The sequence below is a fragment of the Equus quagga genome, chromosome 6, assembly GCF_021613505.1.
Source record: "Equus quagga isolate Etosha38 chromosome 6, UCLA_HA_Equagga_1.0, whole genome shotgun sequence".
In the NCBI taxonomy this organism is placed as follows: Eukaryota; Metazoa; Chordata; class Mammalia; order Perissodactyla; family Equidae; genus Equus; species Equus quagga.
In genome coordinates, this window is record NC_060272.1 from 100535194 (window position 1) to 100559434 (window position 24241).

Sequence of the window (24241 nt, forward strand, 5' to 3'; positions counted from 1 at the left end):
TGGGGCCAGAATCATTTTTCCTGATATTAAGAGAACTTCTTCAATAATGTGGACTTTGCTGAAACTAGAGGGTGAAAGGAATTATCATACAGCCTACTGAAAGGAGAAGAAAACGCTTACTTATTGAGGAGCAAGGAAGATAGGAATATGTGGAAAATATGTTTGATGAAAACAATAGAGATCTATGTGATAAAGAATAATAGGATAATTGTATTCGTGGTATGTTTATCATAGGTTATACTTGAATTATCCTTAAGGCCAATATGGTATGATTTAGAAACCACCTATGGGGGTACTGAAGATGCAGGCAGGCTTTACTTGAAAAGTTGTTCTTTGCAACTGCATAATGCCCAACAACAGGAATATGGTTAAACAAATTGTTGTATCTCAATGTGATGTCCTCAGTCTTTAACAGTTTATAAAGAATTTATAACGATATGACAAAAAACTTCACAAAAATATTTTAAAAACAAAATGTGAAGTTAGGGATATGATATTTTTTTAAATTATGAAAGTGCATGAAAATTCTAAACAAAACTGCTAAAATGTTGATAGCGGTTGCCTAGGGAGTTCTGGTTTCTTGCTGATATTTTTTTCTGCTTCATTATCTTCTCCCAATATTTACAACTGGAAAAACAAATAAGGTTCTGTGACGAAAAAGAAAAGCAGAAGATTTTATGAGTGTTTTCAAGTGACCAGGGAGGAAACAAGAGATCCTTCTGGCCAGATGGGACTTACCATTGTTGCAAGTTAATTGATGTGGTAATCCTTCTGTTTAAAGCCAGTGAAGATCACATAGTGACTGTAGAACTCAATATCATGTTATCTTAGCAACAGGAAAAATAATTAGAGAAGTTATGCAACAGAAATTTATTAACTGTGATAAATCAAGAAAAGGAATGTCAAGAATCATATAAAGCATATGTTTTAGGCATTAAAAATGTTATATATTTGTCAAAACAATCATAAGTTAATGTCATAATTTTAAGTAAAATATGAATAGCATCTTAATGAATTTGCTATGTTCTACTTTTGTAATTTCTTTGCTATAAAATTACCTGTTTGAAGAACCACACAGGTCATCCAGAAATTTAGAAACCAGCTATCAAGTATCAGTTCATCCTTTTTAAAGCTATTAAAGTAGTAGATTTGCGTATTCATATCAGTAAGCAATGACTGAGATTATGTACATTCATAAAGATATTACTTTTTAAATTTTTAGTGTTTAATTTCTTTTAAACAGATTTTTAAAGAGCAGTTTTAGGTTTACAGCAAAACTGAACAGAATGTGCTGAAAGTTCCCCTATTTCTGTGTACCTCCTGTCCGCACACATGCCCTGCCTCCCCACTATCAACATCCCCCACCAGAGTGGTACATTTGTTACAATGAACAAACGTTGATACATTATTATCACCCAAAGTGCATAGCTTATGTTTGAGTTCAGTCTTGGTGTTGTATATTCTATGCGGTTGGGTAGTTATACAATAATATATATCTACCATAATAGTATCATGCAGAATAGTTTCGCTGCCCTAAAAATATCTCTGTTCTGCCAATTTCTCTCTCTCTTTCTCTTCCTCCTGGCAACCACTGATCCTTTTGTTGTATCCATAGTTTTGCCTTCTTCAGAATGTCATATAGTTGGAATCATATGGTATCTAGCCTTTTAAATTGGCTTCTTTCATTTAATAACATGCATTTTAGTTTCCTCCATGTCTTTTCATGGCTTGATAGTTCATTTCTTTTCGGCACTGAGTAGTATTCCATTGTCTGGCTATACCACAATTTATTTATCCATTCACCTACTGAAAGTGATCTTGGTTGCTTCCAGGTTTTGGCAATTACGACTAAGTCTGCTTCAAATGTTTGCAGGCTTTTGTGTGGACATAAATTTTCAAATTCTTTGGGTAAATACTGAGAAACATGATTGCTGGATTGTATGGAAAGAGTATATTTGGTTTTATAAGAAACCGCCAAACTGTCTTCCAAAGAGGGTGCACCATTTTGCATTCCCACCAGCAATGAATGAGAGTTCCTGTTGCTCCACACCCTCACCAACATTTGATGTTGTCTGTTTTTTGGATTTTGACCTTTCTAATAGGTGTATATCTCATTGTTTTAATTAAGTTAAGCTAAATTGTTTTACCTTCCCTATTGTCATGTGAACCGTAACATCTTTTCAGACACTTATTTGTCATCTAGATATCTTCTTTGACAAAGTATCTGTTTAGGTCTTTGGCCCATTTTTAAATCAGGTTGTTTGTTTTCTTGTTGAATTTTAAAAGTTCTTATATTTTGCACAATAGTTGTTTATCAGATGTGTCTTTTGCTAATATTTTCTCCAGGCCTGTGGCTTGTCTTCTCATTATCTTGACAGTGACCTTTACATAACAGAAGTTTTTAATTTCAATGAAGCCTGGTTCATCAATTTTTTTTTCTGTGGATCATGCCTTTGATATTCTATCTAAAAGGTGATCGCCATACTCAAGGTCATCTACATTCCCTTCTATGTTATTTTCTAGGAATTTTATAGTTTTGCATTTTACATTTAGGTCTGTGATCACATTGAGTTGACTTTTGCGTAAAGTATAAGGTCTGTGTCTAGATTCATTTTATTGTGTACGGATGTCTGGTTGTTCTGGCGCCATTTGTTGAAAAGACTATTTTCTCCATTGTGTTGCTGGTTCTCTTTTGTCAAAGATCAGTTGATTATATTTATGCAAGTCTATTTCCGTGCTCTCTATTCTGTTCCATTGATTTCTTTATCTATTTTTTCACCAGTACTACAGTGTCTTGAAGAAATATTACTTTCGAAACTGATAGGAGGTAGAGTTCTTTCTACCTGTGATACATATTTTCTACAAAATAATTGTTTTCTTGTGGAGTATGTCTCTCTAATGTTGAATTTAGCCCTCATATCCTAAAGAGCTTAAAGTGTTGAAAAAGAAGATGAATTTACAAAAAAATATACTTTCTTAGTGACAATTTGATTTCACTATATCTATTTGTGTACAAGTTTTAAACTATTCATTTTTGCAAGAATAGACATAAAATAAATTATTAGAATGATATTAGATTACATTTTCTTTTTTATGTGTTTTGTCTTTACAGTCACTCTGAAAAAATATGTAAGGAAAAAGAGAAAGAAAAATGTAACGTTATGATTTCTGTTCACTACAATTCTAGAGTAATCCAACAATTTTTAGTAGGAAGTCTATTCAAGAATAAAACTCAGTTGAGGAACAGATCGAGAAACTAGCAAATCAGTATCAGATTAGAAACTATTTTAATTCTTATAATTTTTTTAATTATGTCTCTTATTTCATCTCTTCTTTGACTAGCTCCGTGGTAAAGATAAATACGTCAAGCTCTTTCAGGTTGATCCTTCTTTGTGCCTCCAATCTGGGTAAAAGGTGTTCTTCAGCATGTTGTCCTATGCTTGAAATCTCAAAACATGTCTGGTCAACTGGAAGTGATACAGCTTGAAAGACTGATTCATATTAGCCAAAATCATGAGAGACTGATTTGTAAGTCTTAATGCCCACTCATTAGTTTACAGTGGGACCTACACTTAGTATGATAACTGGATCAGTTAACTGAACAAGACACTCCCTTTGGGTGAGTAGAAGTACTCTGGTGGCCAAATTATAGATAGGAAGTTTGCTTAGAGTCTATGAAATTAGAGCAATGGGAATTGAATATTAACAGATATTTCTTTCCAGCTAGGGGAGCCTAATAATTTACCCTTTGTCCCTCCAGGGATTTTTCTGTTATAACTAGAGATGTTGCCCAGATCTACCCTGAAATTTTTTTGCCCTACCACTCCTTTCTCTAGATTGTTTAAGGTTGTTGTGACATACTATCATTAAATCATCCTTTATGAAATGTTGGTTTCCAGTTCAGATTTGTTTCATTTTACTATGGGTTTGTTCTGCAGACTCTTAGTTTATTTTTAGAGCAAGATCTCTCTCTGGAAATAATAATGTAAGACAGGTTAAAATGAATTCCAGCTATTGTGTGTTGATTCTTACCTCATTTAATTTCATAGATTGTCACACTTTGACTTAGGGTTCTGTCCTATTCCTTTGGTTTGTTGTTTTCTTTCCCTATAGCATATTGAATGATAGGCTACCTAAAATCTGAATTTTAATTTTATGTTTTATTTTGACAGTTTACAAATATCAGTAGTTTAGCATTTTTGCTATCCACCTTAGCATGTTACACTCTTTCTTTTATGAAAGATAAGTTCTTTCTAACGGTTTGTTTTCCACTATAAAGTTCTTTCATAATTTGGTATATGGGCTGAATGGTAACGATAAAAAGCCTTCATTCAATTTTGAATCCCACAAATCACTTTTAGAAAGAAAGAAAGAAAAAAGCATGTTAGGGGAATCGTTTTGGTGTCATTTTTATCAATTCTGCCATGATATTTTGATGAAAATGAATGTGTGTGCATTTCGTTTGTAAATTAGCATGTCGACATTTAGGTCATAGGGAGTATGTCATTCTGAGAAAATGGAAATAATGAATTAAATATTTAAGTTGTGTTTTTCCCTGAAGTGTTTATCAAATACAGTGTGTGATTCATGTGTGCATTATTTCAGAATTTCACCAAAATTGTAAGATCAAGAAAATAAGTGAAGATCCAGCATTGGACAAAAGCAGTTGTGCTGGATCTTGCCAAGTGGCTTTGAGTGATATGAGGTTATAGTGATGGCTGGGATCTTCTGCTTATATCTACTAAGTAATTAAAATGAGTTTGCCTTTCCTAGTCTGTATTAGGACATGTCCACTTTGCATGCATTAAAAATGAAACTATAGGGCCAGCCTGGTGGCGTAGTGGTTAAGTTTGCGTGCTCTGCTTCAGTAGCCCAGGGTTCACAGGGTCGGATCCGGGGTGCCATGTAGCACTGCTTGTGAAGCCATGCTGTGGTGCAATCCCAAATAAAGTAGAGGAAGATTGGCACAGATGCTAGCTCAGGGCCAAGCTTCCTCTCAAGAAAAAAAAAAAAAAAAAGGAAACTACTACATTGTATCTTTCTGGAAAAAAATATGAGAAATGTGTGTTTTTTATATTACTCTGAGCCTATTTTTATTAAGAATATCCGTGAAACAAATGAAAATTTTTCTATAAATAGAACACAAAATCAGAATATTTATGAAACACAGCAGAAAGTTTGTGTCCAAAACACTATAGCTGTAAGGAAATGGGCAATAGACAAGACTGTTGTGAGTCAGTTTGAAAAGGAATAAATAATCTGGAGAAGCTACACTGTTTAATGCACATTAAAAGATTAAAAGTAAGTTTCAAATGGTAATATGTTTATATCTCTCACACTAAGGCCTGTTTCTGTGGGTACCTCCCATGATGCTTTGGAACACATGGCAGCACCTTTAAATATTGATCAGATGAGGGCAGGGTCCTACCCAGTGGAAAACTCTGATAGCCGATGAAAGTCCCAGTCAATCCCATGTGATGATGTGCCTGGTGCAAGAACCATATGATCTCTGATAACCTTGAAGAGTGACTTTAAGGGAAGAGTACAATTTAAGGCCAGTGCAAGATCCCGACGCATTAGAACTGGCTTCCCAATCTTATGTTTCTAAAGACTGGGAATCAGTCAGAAGCACCATTGGTCTATATTTTCTTTCATTGAAAGTTTACCTTGGTTTCCTGTTTCTGTGGTTTCATGGTCTGTCTTTGAGCTTCAATTACAGAGCACAGCAGTACTGTTTATGTCAAAGGCCCCCATTACTTTGTTTGCTGAAGTGTAAAATAATTTTCACTTCGAGCCAGGACAAGTCCTACCTAATCTCCAACTAGTCCGGAAAAGAAGACACTTCGATCCTTTAATTTAAGGGTGTTAAATACTACCTTTGGGATAGGCATTTTAATGAAGTGATAACTGATCATTAAATGGTTATGACAACTACGTTCTGCCTGACTTGCTAATAAGATGAGATAAATGCAGTAATCACAAACTGATGTTTAAATTAGATGTATAAACAACCTTATCAATCTTCCCCTTAGTTCTCCTGGATTCGTGCTGAGAAAATCTGAAATAACCCTCTATCCTTAGGCAGTGACAATGTGTGAAAACAAGTGGAGTAATTTTTTTTAAAAAAGATAAGCATTTCTCAATTATCATAAATACCTTCATATAGACTGTAAATATAATTTATTTTTATTGATTTTGGGGGGCAAGGATATTAGAATATATTGAAACTTACATAAACCTTAAACACTTAATTATTGAAATATGAGTAAAAGTCTTAGATAAAAAATATTTTCAAGGGGAAATCACACAAAGCATATAAAACTCTAACCGTAAAGCATGATAACTATTGCCACTTTGGGAGACATAAAAATCTCAAGTAGGAAAGTTAGATTAAACAACATGGTAAAATTCATTAATGGAAGAGGCCCAAATTGAAAATTAGTGGAAACCAATAGATTTGTGTTAATAGATGAGGAAAAGGCATCTAATAAACATTAACACAGATTTATAAAGCACTCAAAATATAAATATAAAGATACTTCCATAGTTAACATATGTATTCCAAAGCAATATGTAATTCTGCCTAGTTAAAAATATTTCTATCTATATAAAATGCAAAACATGTTTGCCATGATTATTTTAGCATATTATTATTTTTCATGTTTTGAGTGGTTTGACAAATGCAATATAATATTGGCCTCTAAGTATCAGTATTATAACCAGGAAAATTCATAGTAATTAATTAAAAATAACATCTAATGAAAGGCTCCAGTAAAGTAGATGAATACAAGGTAAATAATTAAACAACAAAAAAATGCCTTATTGGAAATAGTCATTTAGAAACGATAATGAAAAAAATCAATTCATAATAGCAGCAGTTATTGAAATTATATGAAATATCTAAAAAATAGTCTGGAAAGGGAATTTGCGTTTCTTATGAAACTTTACTGAGATAATAAAAAATAAATGTGACTAGACATACTTTTAGAGGGAAAACTAAAGTTCACAAATATTTCAGTGCATCCAAAATTGATCTTTAAAATGGTGCTTTTATCCAAGAAAAGATGTAAGTTCTTAGAAAAGAATAGGTAACTACTGAATAAATCTAGTTATAATACATATATACTGCCCCCACAAAAAAAGGGGAGAAAGATGAACTATTTAAAATAAATTGCTTTAAATAAATGGCTGGCAGTTTGGGGGACAAATTTAGTTAGATGCACATTTTATACAATTTACAACAATTTCCAAAGAATTAAATTACAATAAATAAATATGTAAATAAATATGTAAACATACAAGAAAATAAAAGTTAATATTTATCAGCTCTTAGATGAAAAAATAATCTAAATTTAAAAGTACCAGAAGTCTAAAAGGAAAAAGATCAACAAATTTAATTATCTAAAAATTTTTTTGAAAGGTAGGCACTCAAAGAACCAAAATAATTAGGTAACTAAGTACAATACTTGAAAAACATTAAGAGCAAATATAATTTTTCTAAACACAATATATTTACATTAATAATATATTTACTGTATAATATTAAATATATAATATAATATAGAATAAAAATTATTTGTATAGGACATATTGATAAATATATTTATTATGTGCATATGTAATTTGATAAGAAAAGCATTTGCTTAAGTAGATAAAAGGCCAAGTCAAACATAAAATTCACAAAAGAGGAGCCATATTGGTAAATAAACATAAAATAGAGAAAGATCAAAGTACGTGTTGTACTAGGAAAAAATTAAAAGAAAGAACAAAGGAAACAGAAATAAAAATAAAAAGTAAGAGAGAAGAAAATGGCTTATCCGGTGAGGTTGCCATGAAACCCCTAGTCACGCCTGTCCACAGACAGTCCACAGAAAGCGAACTTCAAAGACTATCAGAATTCACACAGGTGTTCATAGCCTTTGACCCAGTAATCCTACTCTGGCATTCCAGACTAATCCAAATGGAGAAAAGCTAAAATCATTAGGCTTATAGAAGCATAAAATGTTTAGCACAGCAGTATTTCTAGTAAAAGACTGGAAGCAAACTAAAGGGGGAACAATATACGCTGTGTTCAATTCTGTTTCAAAGTAATGTCAAAGGAATATTTTATAGGCAGTAACAATGATACAATAAGGAGAATATAGAAATAACCTTGAACGGAGACTTCAAGTTTTTTAACTATATATTTAAAAAGGAATATACAGAAGGTTTATAGATATTAGAATGGTGGATTTAATATATAACCTACTCTGTTTTCCAAACTTATTTGATTTTTTAATATAAAAAGGATAAACTTAAACTGAGAAATAAAGGGAAACTTTCTATATTGACTAAGTCTGTCTATTACTTATGAAAATATGAAACCGAGAGAAGGAAATGAAAAGATAAAACGTCTGTGGGGATGCTCCTCACACAAGGCAAGCAGGATTTCTCTGCTGAGGGTGCTGGTTACAAAAGGAGGATCTGGAAGCCAATCTAAGTCGCTTGCTCTGTGGCTTGCAAGAACTAGTGTAAGAGGGGAGGGAAGATCCAGTCCTATTATAGAAAGTTAACAAATCTGCAGGGGTTTCCTCTTCGGTCCAGGATTTAGACTGTGGGATTATGATTTGATCTCAGTAGCCAAAATGTTTCTTTCCCACCTTCTAAATTGTAACCAACCAAATAAGCCTATGGTAACAGTTAGCAAGTACCAGAGCAAGGCCTTCTAACCCTCTGCATTTCTGCTTGAGGCTACACTTAAAACAACACGTGTATGTGTGACAATCAAACATCCTTTTTATTCACGGAAACCATCAAACCCTACAAGAGGATTAAACTATCAACTTGAAATGCAGAGTGGGAAAATTTAGTGTACATGAGCCACCTTTTTTAGATCTTCTCTTTGCAATTAGAGAAAATTGCATAAAAGCACCCTGATCAGGAATAAGCTATGATTGCGTAAGGAAATTTCTGAAAGAAAGAATTCTGGCACACGTGCAAGGTAAATCCTGGTTATAAGAAGATGTAACTGTGAAGAACAGGCGCCGTGACCTAAAGAAAGAAAATCGGGCAACGCTAGCTCTTTTCCCTCTTCTGAGGCTCATATTTTGCATGCATCCTTCTCAGAGGAATCCTGTAGAATGATTCTCAACCCTGGCGGCACATTAGCATCACCTTAGAGTACTTGCAAATGCCTGACATCTGGCCCTGACAGAAAACAATTAAAATAGAATCTGGGGGTGGGCCCAGGCGTCAGTATTTTTAGGTCTCCCTAAGAGGTACCAATATGCAGCCCATGTTGAGAACCAATGCCTTAGCGAAGTATCTATGGCTTAAGAGAGTTGTTTCATAAAATACGGGTTGCAAATAAAGATATTTATGGGTCCTGAGAGGTAGTACAGATGAGTGGCCAGATTTTTTCATAATAATGTTCTCAGTGGCATTCAGTCAAAGCAAAAACTTTGCTTACACATTAAACGTGTAGGAATAGTTTGTACTTCTACGAAAGAATACATTTACTTGCATTTTTCTTAAAACATGTGCCCATTTGGGCTTATCTTTTGTTTGCACAGTTTTGACAGAGATGCGGGCACGAGAAATATTTCACTTTCTGCTTTACTGTATGAAAGCGTAGCACTAGGGTGACAATTCCTGTTAGCGGGCTACACCCATTGGCAGCTGCTCTTCAGCCTTGTCCTATGGTTATCATGCAGGAATGCAGACTGAATCATTGACAAATTTTCTGATATTTCAGATGAAGGCAGAGATTCAGATTTGCATGTGAGGTCACTAATATTTAAATATTGATAATTAATTTGATATTTTTAAAATCTCAGTGTATATGAATATTGCAGCCAAAGAACATATGTGTGGGCTTTTTGTGCTCACAGACTAAATCTGGCTGGCAGGGTGGCAGTTCATATTCTTTGGTCTAAGGTAAATTTATTGAGGCCCCGTAATGACCTTACTACATCATTTGAGACAGAATCAGTCATTGCCTGAAAAGAAACATGATGGAGATTCACTGACGAAAGATACCTGGTCTCAAAAATAAGGTCAATGTACATGGTCAGTGGTAGACTATTGGCCAAAGAGACCTGATAATGAGTGACCCTAAATAGTAACATGAAATTGTCTCTTCCCAAGGGTGGAGTAGGTTCTATAGACTCTGGCGGGGCTTAAAGAATACATGAGCCACCATCAGCCAAGTCTGAGGCCTTGAAACAGATCTTTACATTGTTGACTCCTGCATGGCTTGTTGGTGTGGAAACGACATCTGCCTCTTGTTAGCAACATGACCTAAGCAGCTCACTTAATCTATGATATGACTTTTCAACAGATTGGTTCTTGGGGAGAAAAAAATGTTCTTTGGCTGGCTAGACAAAAGATAGAATGTCACATCTACAGAAGTGGTTCTCAAACTTCAGTGCACATTAGAATCACCTGGCAGATTTGTTAAAGCAGAGATTGCTGCCCACACCCTCCACTCCCACCGCAGCCTCTGATCCATCGATGTGGAATGGGACCTGAGAATTTGCATTTCTAACAAGTTCCTGGGTGGTGCTGATTGCTGGGAACCACATTTTGAATGCTCAAGTATTGGATCTTTAATTGTCATTTCCCTCCTGACCTGTTTTTGTACCCTTTGTCTCTGAATTACTGGGAAATGGTATTTCAGTGTGTTTGTTAGTGTTCCTCTTAGAATAAAATAAAATATAAATGCTGCATAGAAATTATAAGGTTTTTCTTTATAGGACCAGCACTGATCTTTGGGTTCTATTAATTAGCAATTTTAGGAACCACTTGGAATCCTTTTCCTTGAGATCTAAGTTTTCCATGGCCATCAAAGGAAGCTGTTTGTGCACTTCTGAATTTCTTGGCACGTTGGCAGGGATGACGACTGGTGAACCCCAGAGCCCACACCTCATGCAGTCCAAACGGGTGTGGTTGGATTGTTTGGTTGCAAGTTTGGTGTCTGTCTTTTCTTTATGTCTTTCTATATCCGATGCTATTTTCTGAGGTCATTGAATCATGAGGCGAATCCTGGATGCTATTTATGATTTCCTTGTGATTTTGATGTTTGTTACCGGAGTTGCCATTTGTCAAGGATTGACCTCATTGTTGAACTCTCTGCAGAGTTACTGAGAGACAGAAAGCATTATTATATTCAATTCAGCCGGATATTTTTTCTGTATTGTTTTCTGGAAGGGATACTATGTATATTAGTATCATTTGGAACAAATCCTAAAACAAATAGGCTAGTGGTTCTGAACTCTGGCTGAGACATTTGAATCTCCTAGGCAACTTGGTGGGGCAGGGGACAATGCCTGGATGCCACCCTAGACTAATAAAATCTGTTGTTCCAGGGGTGGAGCCTGGCACAGTTATAATTTAAAATCTCCCTAGATCAGTGTTTCTCAAAATTTGGCCTGTGTCAGAACCAGCTGGAAAGCTTTTGGAGATGGCCGGGTCCCACCCCTAGAGTTCATGATTGAGTAGGACTGCATTGGGGACATAAGAATTGGCATTTCTAGTAAGCTCCCGGGTGATGTTGATGTTGCTGGTCCTGGGACCACACTTTGAAGACCAGTGCTTTTGATGATTACAGTATGCAACTCCAGATAGCATGGCTTCTGTAGGCAGAGGTTGCCTTTTCTCTGAGCTCAACTGTTCATCACTTCATTAACCCTGGCTTCCCTAGCAGGCCAAATAATAAGCCTTAAATCCACCGTGAACCTTTCTTTACAGACTAGAGTATTTTCGAGAGTTGTGCTCTTGGTTACATAGGAGTCCATTAAATTATATTGCAATTTAATTTTGTATAAATAAAACTATAATATCTGTATCAAAATTTGTCACTTTAGCCACTTCTAGCTGTGTCAATCAGCTTCGAAGAGCTCCAACTTTGCTATTTTTCACTACGTTTTCCTGTAATTTTATTTACCAGACCCTTAAATTGGAGAAAAATAGCAACCACAGCATCAGCAGGCCTAAAATAAATTAGATCTTTGTGGGCAGTTTTCTGCATTATGCTCCCCTGGTATGATAAATTCAGTCATCATTTTATGTGGCTTCCCGTTCCTGGAAGGATTATTTTTACCAAAATGTCTACAGATCATCCTCCAGCTCAGTGAATCCTTGCAGTTTCCAAGTTTTGGTTCTTGGGCTTCCTCTGATCTGGCAGAATTCTAAAGGTATTTTAATTATAATTAAAGCTTTTAAAATATATATGTAGATTGCTTTCTCGCTGTACCAAGTGTCTGTGCCTCTCTTGCTAGTGTCATGAGAAGTGTAAGGCCATCGCAACTACAGCCATATCTGTATTCTCATCACTAGCTGAGTAGATTTGGGCAAATTTCTTGGTCTCTCCCAGCCTCAGTTTTCTTATCTGTAAAAAGGGAGAATAATCCCTGTCTCACAAGGATATTGCAAGGATCAAATGAGGTAAGGAAGGCCAAGTCCCCAGCATAGTGCCTCATGGAAGGTGGGAGCAATTTTCATGGTGATGATGGCGTCTAAGAAGTTTTTGGAATCCTATTTGTGGGGAGAGGAAACAGATCAAAACAAGAGATTCTCGCAAGCCACAGAACCAAACCAAACAAATCATGTGTAACTCCGTTCTGTCCCCACACGGATTTACTACACGTCTACCTTACTTTTGTTCTTCATTCTGAAGTATTAAGTATGCCTCAAAAGAGAACATCGCAGGCTAGATCCCTGCTCTAGAAAGTAACTATTGCAAATACAATTGCTGACCTAATTTTTAGTACTATATTTCATATTTCCATGGTGGCATGACATATCTATTAGGTACCGTTTTTTTGGTGTGTTTTTTTTTTAAAGATTTTATTTTTTTCCTTTTTCTCCCCAAAGCCCCCTGGTACATAGTTATATATTCTTTGTTGTGGGTCCTTCTAGTTGTGGCATGTAGGACGCTGCCTCAATGTGGTTTGATGAGCAGTGCCATGTCCGCGCCCAGGATCCGAACCAACGAAACACTGGGCAGCCTGCAGCGGAACGTGCGAACTTAACCACTCGGCCACTGGGCCAGCCCCTAGGTACCGTTTTTAATATGGAGTCTTGGGAAAAATTTAGGTTTAACTACAAATGGAACTTGATTTAATTAAAGGATTACCTCCACAATAAAAACTGGGTTGAATTTCTTTGAAGTTTGTAAATCTTTATTCTAATAATGCTGCTGATGCCCTGTGAGATTATGCTTATTTACAGCTGAAGTCAGTCCTTGCAATACAGACTTCTCATCTCACTGACCTGGTTTTGGAACTTTACCCTCCATGGAATGAGCTGGCCACATGCAGGAGGCTATGCAGCTTGTCAAGCCTGGCACTAGTTTGGTAGAAATAAAGTCCATGTGGAAAAAAAAAAAAATTAAAACCATACCTGGAGAACTCTAATTAGTCTTATCTTGGTGTAATTTAACAAAGTTACCATATTACTGTATAACTATATAATATCATTATGCAACTATATGTATGTCTGTGCAGACAATTTATTCTTAGTACATTAAGCTCGATTTGTTGCATCAATTATGTATGCAGTTTCTTCAAGTTAGGAATTTTCTACCGTGGTCCCCAAGATATGTGTGTCTCAGTGTTCACAGCTGTGTTTGTACATGTGTTTTTGTATAGGTCTGAAAGCATTTTTGGTTTTTATAATTCACAGAAACAAACCTTGAATAATCATTACAATATAATGAACATAGAGCATAGCTTTATTTTCCTTAAGTATTTCTGTTAAAACTCCATTTAAAATAACATAAAAACCATTATCATCTACCTTTTCTCTTGAGGTCTTAATAATAGAATTTAATTTTCTGTGTCTTTATATTTTAATAAGCTAGTGAAACAAACTAGGCTCTTCGATTTCATTTTGCTCAACTCGAGGTAAGGGCTGAATTTTCTTCTCTAGGATTGCTGGTTCCCCTTCTCTCCCCCTCACAGAGCTCATCTCTTCTTGCCAGTGAGCTAAAAACTTAAAAGCAGTGACAGGCCAAGCAGTGCATGGGATTATGACTGTCCATATGAGGATGGCCCACATATCTTTTATCTAGGTCCACTCTGATTTCTTGCCAGTTCTCTACTTCTCTGTCTTAAGATTCCTATTGAGTATTTCTGCTTCTCTTTTTTCTCAGTGTTCAAAAGCTAACATCTAGAAAAATACTGTAATATATTAGAATTTACACCGTAGGATGCAGACATACAGAAATTTGACTTTGTTTTCTTTAATCGCACACAATTTGGTCATGGGTTTCCATTTCTATTGATGGTGAGGGAAAATAAGCTTTATCTTACTTTTCCAAAGTAATTTGTTTTCTTCCTTTATACAGTTTAGTCTTATATAAGGCGATGAGTCCAGGATCACTTTGTACCATCCTCCTTCCCTTTCTTTCTTTTGGGAAAGAGGCTGCTGAGGTGGAATGGGATAGAATGTTCAGGATATGGTCTAGGCTCCCTCTGGCCCAGATGGGTGAGGAAACTAGATTTACTCAAAGTTCAGGCACTCTGTACACATTATTTCCACTTCACTGTGGCCGCCAGGTATCCTCTTCTCAGAGTTCGGGATATGAGCTAGGGCACAGGCCCCTCAAGGAGTATAGACTAAGGGTTAGCAAGAAATAAAAAATAAAACTATATCAAACATTTCAGAATCGTTTGATGTTATAACTTCAAATAAGCTTATGTGTTGCAGATCTTGCGTAATGCATTTGTCCAGTATTGTTCCATGGAATACTTTGGTGGTATTTGGGCTTTCATATCAACTAGATAGCCCTACTTACTCAAGTAATCTGTTGGCCTTTGAATTTGTTTATAAAATAGTAAATATTTTATTCATTCTCATTACCTACTAATATTTGTGGGTAAATTTCTCTGATCTCAGACATATGAAAGAGTATCTGCAATGACCTTTATTCTAACTGTGTGATTTAAATAACTACAGTTTATTTTTTAACCGTGTAGATTTCTAAAACGATAGTTACATAGAAAGCAGTTTAAAAAACTACCATGTAGGAGTTGATTTGTGACACTAAATTGTACATTTTTGTTTGTTTTATATAGACATTTGGAGTTTATTATTCTCAAAGGTATGGCAGTTATCTAAAGGCTCAGAAAGCGGGGCATAAACACAAAAGCTATTTCAATAAAGTTCATTCAATGCAGCATTGGTAGGGAAAATAATTCATCAGATTTCCTAACTATTGAGAAAACACCCTGAGGGCAAATCCATGTTTCCACAGAAACATACAGGAGATTAGTGTTTATGAAGCATCTATTGTATGCCACGTCCTACACGACTAGCTCATATGTATAGGATTCATTTAGTCCCTATGAGGTAGTTCTTATTATAATGAAGCGCTTTATAGTGAAGCAGTTGGCATGTGGCCAAGCTGGCATTAAAAACTAGATCTCTGCTCTACACCCCAATGCCAAACACAAAACTCACCTTTTTATAATCTTTCCCTCCATCCGATGAACAGCAGGTGACACTTGAATAAGGTAATATTTTTAAAAGCTAGTCATTCATAGAAAAAATTTAACCATATAATCAGAAGGTGATTAAGAGAATATTTTTATAGCATATTTTTCCATAAAATGTAAACATTTAGTCTGACTCTTCTTATATATTGGCTCAGTATATAACTTTGAAACTGACTATAAATAAGTGATTTTGAGGACAATTGAACACAATAGTTTGGCACAAATTCAGTGACTCTTGGGAGTTGGGAATAACAGTAATCCACATATAATCCACATTAGTTTTCCCTCCTAGGAATTATTTTAGAAATAGAAAGATTTCCTTTCTTATGCTTCGTCCTATCCATAAGGTGAAAAGTTACTCATCGTACCATTCAGGTCCCCAGACATTACTTGGGTGCCTATGGGCGGGGCGCAACACCACTTGCTCAGGAGACAAAGATGAATCAGACCTGATCTTTTACATGTCATCAGATGTCAACCCTAAACTAAAACGTTTCTTGGCACATGTTGCCCTGAGACAGTTCCCCGAGGGCAGGTGTGCTGTTGTCCTATATTTCTTTTAATACTTTAAGTGTTGTATATGTAGGAAGTGCCCTTTACATATTCATTTGATGATGATGGAATGAAAGCTTGGTAAAATGGAGCCTCCCAGTGTAGTGGCGTAGAATTTAGTACATATTAGCTATTGACTATGTATTAATCATGTAAAGTTGAATTTTAAGTTGCTATTTAACACTTTATGGAGGGTCCCATCTGGTCGTGAGAACACGAGGCAGTAGCAGGTATCCTTCGAAGCTCTGATATCCCACATATCTTTTGGGGACATCATTGACTTTAGCTTCTTTTCTGTTTTTTTCCATTTCATAAGAAAAAGATGATCCTTGAACTATATCACCTAGGAATTAATTATGCAATTTGGAAAAAACTGTCAGGGCTTTTCTTATTAATAAACTTCTATATTGTAAAGACTGATCTTGAGTTAAGGATTATAAATTGGGAACTGTGAGAAAATTCCTGACTTAGAATTCTATTTAAGCTTTTAAACCAGTATCATCTTTAAAAACAAACGTATATATTAAAAAAAAAAGACTTGCTATGTTCATCATTCAAGCAGTCCTTGTGACAAGTGTCCTGAGTTGAAAAGGTCGAATATCATTAAGTTGTGGTTAAGGATGTAAGTCTTATACTTACATCCTCACACTACATTTTGAGGAAATAGAATCTTAGGAAGGCACTAAGAGACCTACGAAATGCATAGACTTTACAACTAAATGGAGAAAGGATCCAATTAAATAATTTTCTAGCCTGTCAACAGGCAGGCATCCAAGTTCTGGGCTTCCATGCCAATGTGTGAAAACCAGCTTGCAGCTTCATGCACTTTGAAAGTGTGTTTTGACCACCAGTGAGAATATACTTAAATTTTTATAAAGTTTACATTTAAATCACTGTTCCTTTGGTTGCCTATGTTTAATAATATTTCACCATTATGAAGTTCCTTTTATCTTTAAGAGCCATGAAATGAAAGACAGTGCCCACGATGGCCTGCTTGTTTATAGTTCCAAGCACAGAGAGAGATAATTTTCAATTAGAAATTCCATTTCCTCTGTACATATGGGAAATAGCACATGGAGGCAGATGAGACAGCTGCCTCGCTGATTTTATTAGACTTTCCTAGAAAGACTTCTCCTAGTGAACGTCTCCCGTATAAACGTGCCCTTCTTGTGGATTTTTATCCCAGTTTCCCTCTCTGTTACATTGCAATCTGATACATCTATTTAAATTCAGATAATCTTTGCCCCCTTATCTAGAATTTGCTCCCCCTCCCCAAAAGGGATCATTTTATGTTCTATAATTTGCTTTTTTAAAAAATTTCACAATTTACTGAGTACATTTTCCAGATCAGTATATATAAAGTTATCAAATTCTTTTTTAACTTCTGCATATATAGTATGGATTTCCCATATTAATTAAACCTATACCCTATAGATGCATATTCAGCTTATTTTAACTTTTAGATACTTTAAAAATGCTGTAGTGAACAATCTTGCATATTCATCTTTATAAATGTCCTATTATCTCTTTAGTAGATGCCTTGCAATGTTATTGCCGAATCAACAGCCGTTCTTGTTTAATATTTTGATCTGTGTAGTTCACTGTCCTGCAGTTCCGTTCCCCTTCAGGCCTGTACAAGCTGCTGCTACTTGTATTTTTATACTGTCTAACCTTCTGGGTGGAGACTTGTATGTCCTTGTTGTTTTTATTTGGATTTCTTTTTTTAAAAAATTATTTTATTGAGGTCATATTGGCTTACAGTTTGCTTCTTGATAGTTATGTTTTTTTCACAAATTTCTTTTCAGTTTCTATGTTGATAAATATGTGCAAGACCGTTTTAGGGGAAGGTACGCAGTCTTAGTCACCCAATAGAAAAGAACATATGGATGAGGTTTGTTTGCCAACTGCAACAACTTTCTAGATGGAAAGTGTTTTTGATTTTTTTCTGAGAACTGGGAGGCAAAAATTTCACACTAAAACTCATAGTTGAACAATGATATAGTTGCAAATTGAAACAGTATCTCCATTATTCTAATCCAGCCATCTTTCCTTCCTTCCTTCCTTTTTCTTTCTTTTTATCTTTTCTCTCCCTTCTCCTACCTTTCTACTTCTTCTCTTTCCTTCCCCTTCCCTTCCTCTTTATTTTTATATCATTTAAAATTCTTTTTTTAAGTTTTGTTTATTTTTTTTGAGGAAGATTAGCCCCGAGCTAACATCTGCTGCCAATCTTCCTCTTTCTGCTGAAGAAGCCTGGCCCTGAGCTAACGTCCGTGCCCATCTTCGTCTACTTTATATGTGGGACACCTACCACAGTATGGCTTACCAAGTGGTGCCACGTCCGCACCCGGGATCCGAACTGGCGAACCCCGGGCTGCCGAAGCGGAACGTGCGCACTTAACCATTGCGTCACTGGGCTGGCCCCTATATCATTTTTACTATTGTACTTTTTACATTTTTATTTCAATATAATTTTAGATTTATAGGTGAGTTGTAAAGATAGTGTAAAGAATTTCTATATACCCTTCTTCTAGCTTCTCCCAGAATTAACATCTTACATAACAATGGTGCATTTATCAAAACTCTTGCTTTTGTATTTCTCATCTACCCCAACCCTCTGTTCCAACAACTGTTAAGCACTACTAGGTAACAGGAATGGTTTATATCAAAGGAAAAAATGCATATTTCACAAGGATACAATGCAATTACCTCAGACCACATCCTCTTTTTACCCTCCACCCACCCTTATTTACATTCTGATGGTATATTTTTGTGAGGGACTTTTTTCTTAAAATTTTTCTTATTAAAGGTAACAATCTCATTAAAGAAGCTGTTTTCAGAGCATTACAGTGGCTTAATATCACACAAAATTTACTCCTGGAACATTGATGCCATTTCTAAACTGTTCCCATTGTCCTCAGTCTTGGCACCTCCATCCTTTCTTCTGCCAGCTGCCAGCGTGATCTTTTTAGAATGTACATCTGAATCATGTCATTCTCCTCTTTCAAATTTTTCCATGATTTCTCATTGGCTAGAGCTGTGGTCCCCAAGCTGTGCGCTAAGATGCCCAGGCACTGCAGTGAACTCACATGGGTACCACAGGATATTTTAAACGTTTGGTGGAAAAAAAACAATACGTTTGTTGAGCATCCTGTGTACCAGCTCAAAGTAGTTCAATTTCAACATTAGATTGGCTACATTTCTTTCCATGATGTCTTATTTTGAGAAGCTAGGTTTTCAGTGGTCGCCATGATAAAAAGCAAGTATTGCATGAAAAACATTGTAAAACAGGAAAAGCATGTGAAAGTGTCCAAGATGACTCCAAAGTCTGTGAGGATATATAGGGCCCAAGCAAGCATATCCCGTTGGTAAGTAAGGTGGCTACCTAAGGATGAAATTAAAATGTTAGCTTTTCTTTCAATTTATATATATTTTTCAAATGATTACTAAGGTTTTTAGGACATAAATATTTTTTGAGTTTTTAAAGACATAACTACTTAAAGAGAACTGTTATTTAGGTATTTCTTTTGTCCTGAAGTCTCAGTGAAAAAATTGATGAGACCTTGAGTACTGCAAACAAAGAAAGTTTGTGGATATCTGCTCTATGGAATAAAATTCAAATTCCATGGCAAGGTATGGCTTGCAAAGTCCTTCAAAATCAGTTTTCTCATCTCAAAATGTGGAAATCATACCATTCATGTAATATTTCTGGGTGTCAATTTCCTTACCTACAAGATTGAGATAATATTAATACATAATATATTAAGAGAGTTGTTGAAATGAAATTAGCAAATGGTTCTTAGCATAGTCCTGGGCATGTAGGGAACTGTTCAGTCAATTTTTGGTGATTAAATTAAACACATGATTTTTGCTCTTAAAATTAACATAATGTTGGGACCGGCCCCACCGCCAAGTGGTGAAGTTTGCACACTCCACTTTGGCGGCCCAGGGTTTCGTCAGTTTGGATCCTGGGCGCAGACCTAGCACTGCTCATCAAGCCATGCTTGGGCGGTGTCCCACATAGCAGAACTAGAAGGACCTACAGCTAGAATATACAACTATTTACTGGGGGGCTTTGGGGAGAAGAAGAAAAAAAGATTGACAGCAGATGTTAGCTCAGGGCCAGTCTTTAAAAAAAAATATTAACCCAACCTCAGTCAGAATGCACGCAGACTTAGAATCTGAGTGCCCTCATAGAGTTAAGCATCCTGGTGTTTGTTGACTTGCTTAGGTATTTCAGGTAGGTAATGGCAACATGAGAACTCAGAGTTGGACTTCTTGGCTCTGTCTCAGGAGCCTTTCCTCTACTCTGCAAGCAGCATCAGTGGTTTTCATCCCTCAGAAGTTGGGCATTAGGAAATATGAGTCTCGAGCAGAAAAAACTTTTCTGGTTCAAGGAGGACATTAAGAAATCAAATGCAGTAATTTATTTCTTATTTTTTATTTTCCTTTGGACAAACATTTGTCTGGTATCACAATTGTGGAAATGGGAAGAATAAAATACTGAGTTGTTTGCTTTACCTGGAGAAGTAGGACAATGTGGCTATAATTTGAGTTGGTTCTTATTCCCATATTGCTTTTTTGATTCTGTGTCTTCTTTTTCCTTAAAAGAGAGGGTTCTATAAAAATACTCAGATTTATTCTGCCACTGAAAGCACATTTGCCTAGTGACGCAAGTACTCTGAAGGAGGCCTGTTTTGAGCTCGGGAGAGGTAGAGAGAGATGGTAGAGGTGACATTAGAATGTCTTCCCTGTGTTGCTACCTGCAGTTTGGTCTTGGGCCCTGGCCAAGCAGTGATGGGGCATCTGTTTAGGCTCTGAATTCCTAACGTTGAGAGAAACAGAGCTAAAAAGATGGAGTAGATGATGGTCTCAGGATTAGTGAAGTGCCACGTTAAGCATATATTGCTGCTGAACCAACTGTGCCCCCTGATTTCCTCATCCATGTAAGAGAAAAGCTCAGGTTATTTCTGAAGTTCTTTCTTGTCCATGGTACTTTGGGGGATCAAATTTTACTGTCAGTAGGACCATAAACTCATATTCTAGCCCTGGGGCTTAGACAAGTCACTTATCTCAGTGCATCAGCTTCCTGATTACTTGGATTGATCCAGCTGGGTCTATAGATTATGGTTCCTGATGTCAACTAAGCAACAAAAGCAAACTCGAAGGATTTCTAGATCAAATAAGTTCAGCATATAATACACCCTGTATTCCTTTTAGAGATTCATAATACACATTATTATATTAAAGACTCAAGATATTCTTCAGTAAAGATAGATTTACTTGACTCAGTTTCCTAAAGGAACTTTTTTTTGGTAACACAGTTCATTGGCCTATCATGGACCAACCACTCTGAACTAGAGTGGCTCTAAATTCCAACTGTAGACATTTCGATGCTATGTTTCCAAAAAATCATTTAAGAGACCAGAGGAGTTGGTAGTCAGCTCTCTAAGTCTGCTGAGCTATACCACTCACCTTTTGTTATATACGAGGGTCAATTGCATTTTGGGTGTGCTAAGTAAACCATGAAATTGAGCAGTCAAGTGGTCAAGGGTAAAGATAATGGAACCAGACTGCCTGGATTCAAAAGTCAAACCTTGCTTCTGCCACTTACTAGCCTTGCAACCTAGGGGAAGTTAAGCACTTCGTTTTCTCTCATCAGTTAAATGGACATGATGATAGTACCTATATCTTAGGGTTCAGATCAGGAACAGGGCCTGGTACATAATAAGTTCTCAACAGATGTTACTAGTATGACAATGATGATGATGATGATGATGACGATGACTACAGGAAGCTGCACACTTCTCTCCTGGAGATATTGAGAAGAAACGGAAAGATTCTCATCCCGTGTTCATGCATTGTTCAATTTTCATCTCCTTAAAGCTTCTCTCTCCACAGTGTTTCCCATCTCAGTAAATGGCATTACCCTTCAGCCAGTAGTTTAGGCCCAAAACTTAGAGGACAAAAAACTTCCTCATTGGGCTCCTATCTTCAAAATATCCTTCAAAACCAGTTCTTTTGAGATATTTATTGCTACTATCCCAGTACAGGCCACCACCATCTCTTCCCTGGGATCCTGCAGTAACCATCCAATGGTTTATGGTCCCCCACAGTCCTTTCATCAGGACAGCTAGAGGGCTAATTTAAAACATACATCAGATCGTTTATCTAGGACCCCAGTGCATTAGAATAAATTCCGAACGCCTAACCATGACCTTCAAAGTCCTCGCCTGCCTCCCGTATATCATTCTCTTCATTCATGGTGCTTTGATCAGCTTAGCCAAACACACAAATTTGTTCTCTCCTTGGATTTTTTTATTTGATCTTCCTTTTGCCTGTGATATTCCTTCCCCAGATTTTTATAAGCCTGGTTCCTTATCTTTCTTCTGGTCTGAATCAAATGTTACCCTCTCAAAAAGACAATTCTCCATCACCTTAGGTAAAAGTAGCCCTCAACATACACTATCTGAATTTTTTACTTATTTAGATGTCTATTTTTCCATCCTCCAACAAGAATTGAAAGCTTCATGGGGGTAGGGACCATGCAAGTCTTGTTTACAGGCATATCGCATAACTATTATTATTTCCATTTCAATATATATTTAGTGACTCATTGCAGTTTTGCTTAAGGGCGTAATAGTACACATCTCACAGGCTTGTTTTAAATGTTAAATAAGAAACTATATGTAAAGCAGCCAAGTCCAGGGCATAGCACATGGAAGCTGCTGAGAATCTGTCCTTAGCGTTTCTTAGTATTTTTATGCCATGTCCACATTCTTTGGTTTTAACATCTGAAAGGTCCTGAGAAAGTGGCTCAAGAGACTCCCCTAATATCTGGAGGATACAAAGAAGCTGAGTCAAGACTGGAGCCTGGGTCTTAGGGCCTTTGGTCCAGGATTTCTCTCACTATATCACTCCCCTTCTATGGTAGAAATATATCAGCATTTAAGTTTTCAGAGACATTAGATGTGTTTTCAAACTCCATAAGAAAAAATTACAATCCTTTTAAAAAAATAGGGAAACCACAGCAACAGATTTTGAACCCATGGTGGAGTTAATTCACTCTCCTATAATCATTTAAAATAAATCTTTTTTTATAGCTGATCATCTATATTTTTTTCACCTCTAAGATTCAACATTTCATATGAGTTCTCATTCTATAGTAGTGTACTCAATCTACTTCACTTCCTAATATAATTAAAAATTTTAATTTTCAGGGGCTAGCCCCGTGGCAGAGTGGTTAAGTTCATGCACTCTGCTTCGGTGGCCCAGGGTTTTGCCGGTTTGGATCCTGGGCTCGGACATAGCACCGCTCATCAGGCCACGGTGAGGCAGCGTCCCACATAGCACAACCAGAAGGACCACAACTACAATATACAACTATGTACTGGGGGGCTTCAGGGAGAAGAAGAAGAAAAAAAGAAAAGATTGGCAACAGATGTTAGCTCAGGTGTCAATCTTTGGGGGAAAAAAAATTTTTTTTCATTTCCAAACTTTGAAAGTACTGACCATCATTATTTCTCATTTTCCATGTTTAACCCCCGTTCCTCCCTTCTGAGCTTCATGTCATTTGCCTAATGAATTAGCAAGATTCGCATTCAGGTACTTTTATTTCTGATACAATTGTGTATATTGAAAAGTATTTTGAGATATATCATGAACAAAAGTGTGTGTAAAATGAGTATATATATATATAGTTTAAGGAATAAAAATTAAATGAGCATCTGTATTTTCACCATCCAGGTTATAAAAATAGCACATGATCAGTACCAATGATATTCCCTGTGTGCCCCCCTCCCCTTACAGAGAGGATTGCATCTGAATTTGGTAATAATCATTCCCTTGCTTTTCTTTATATCTCTAAACAATGTAAGTTTAGTTTTGTCTACTTTTGTTCATTTCATTCAAATGGAATCATACTATAAATATATATATACATATATCTCGCTTGGTGACTTGCTTTTGCACTTTGTTATATGTTTGAGATTCATCCATGTCAATGAATATAACTGTGATTCAGTCACGCTCACTTCAGAATTCCATTGCATGAATAAATCACGATTTATTTCTTTATCATCTTTTGATGTTCGAACTGTTTACAGGTTTTTGCTATAATGAGTGATGTTGCTGTGGACGATTTCTTATGCCTGCTGGTGCACATATGCAAGAATTTTTCTAAGGTTTATGCCTAGAATTGGTATTAGTCAGTCATA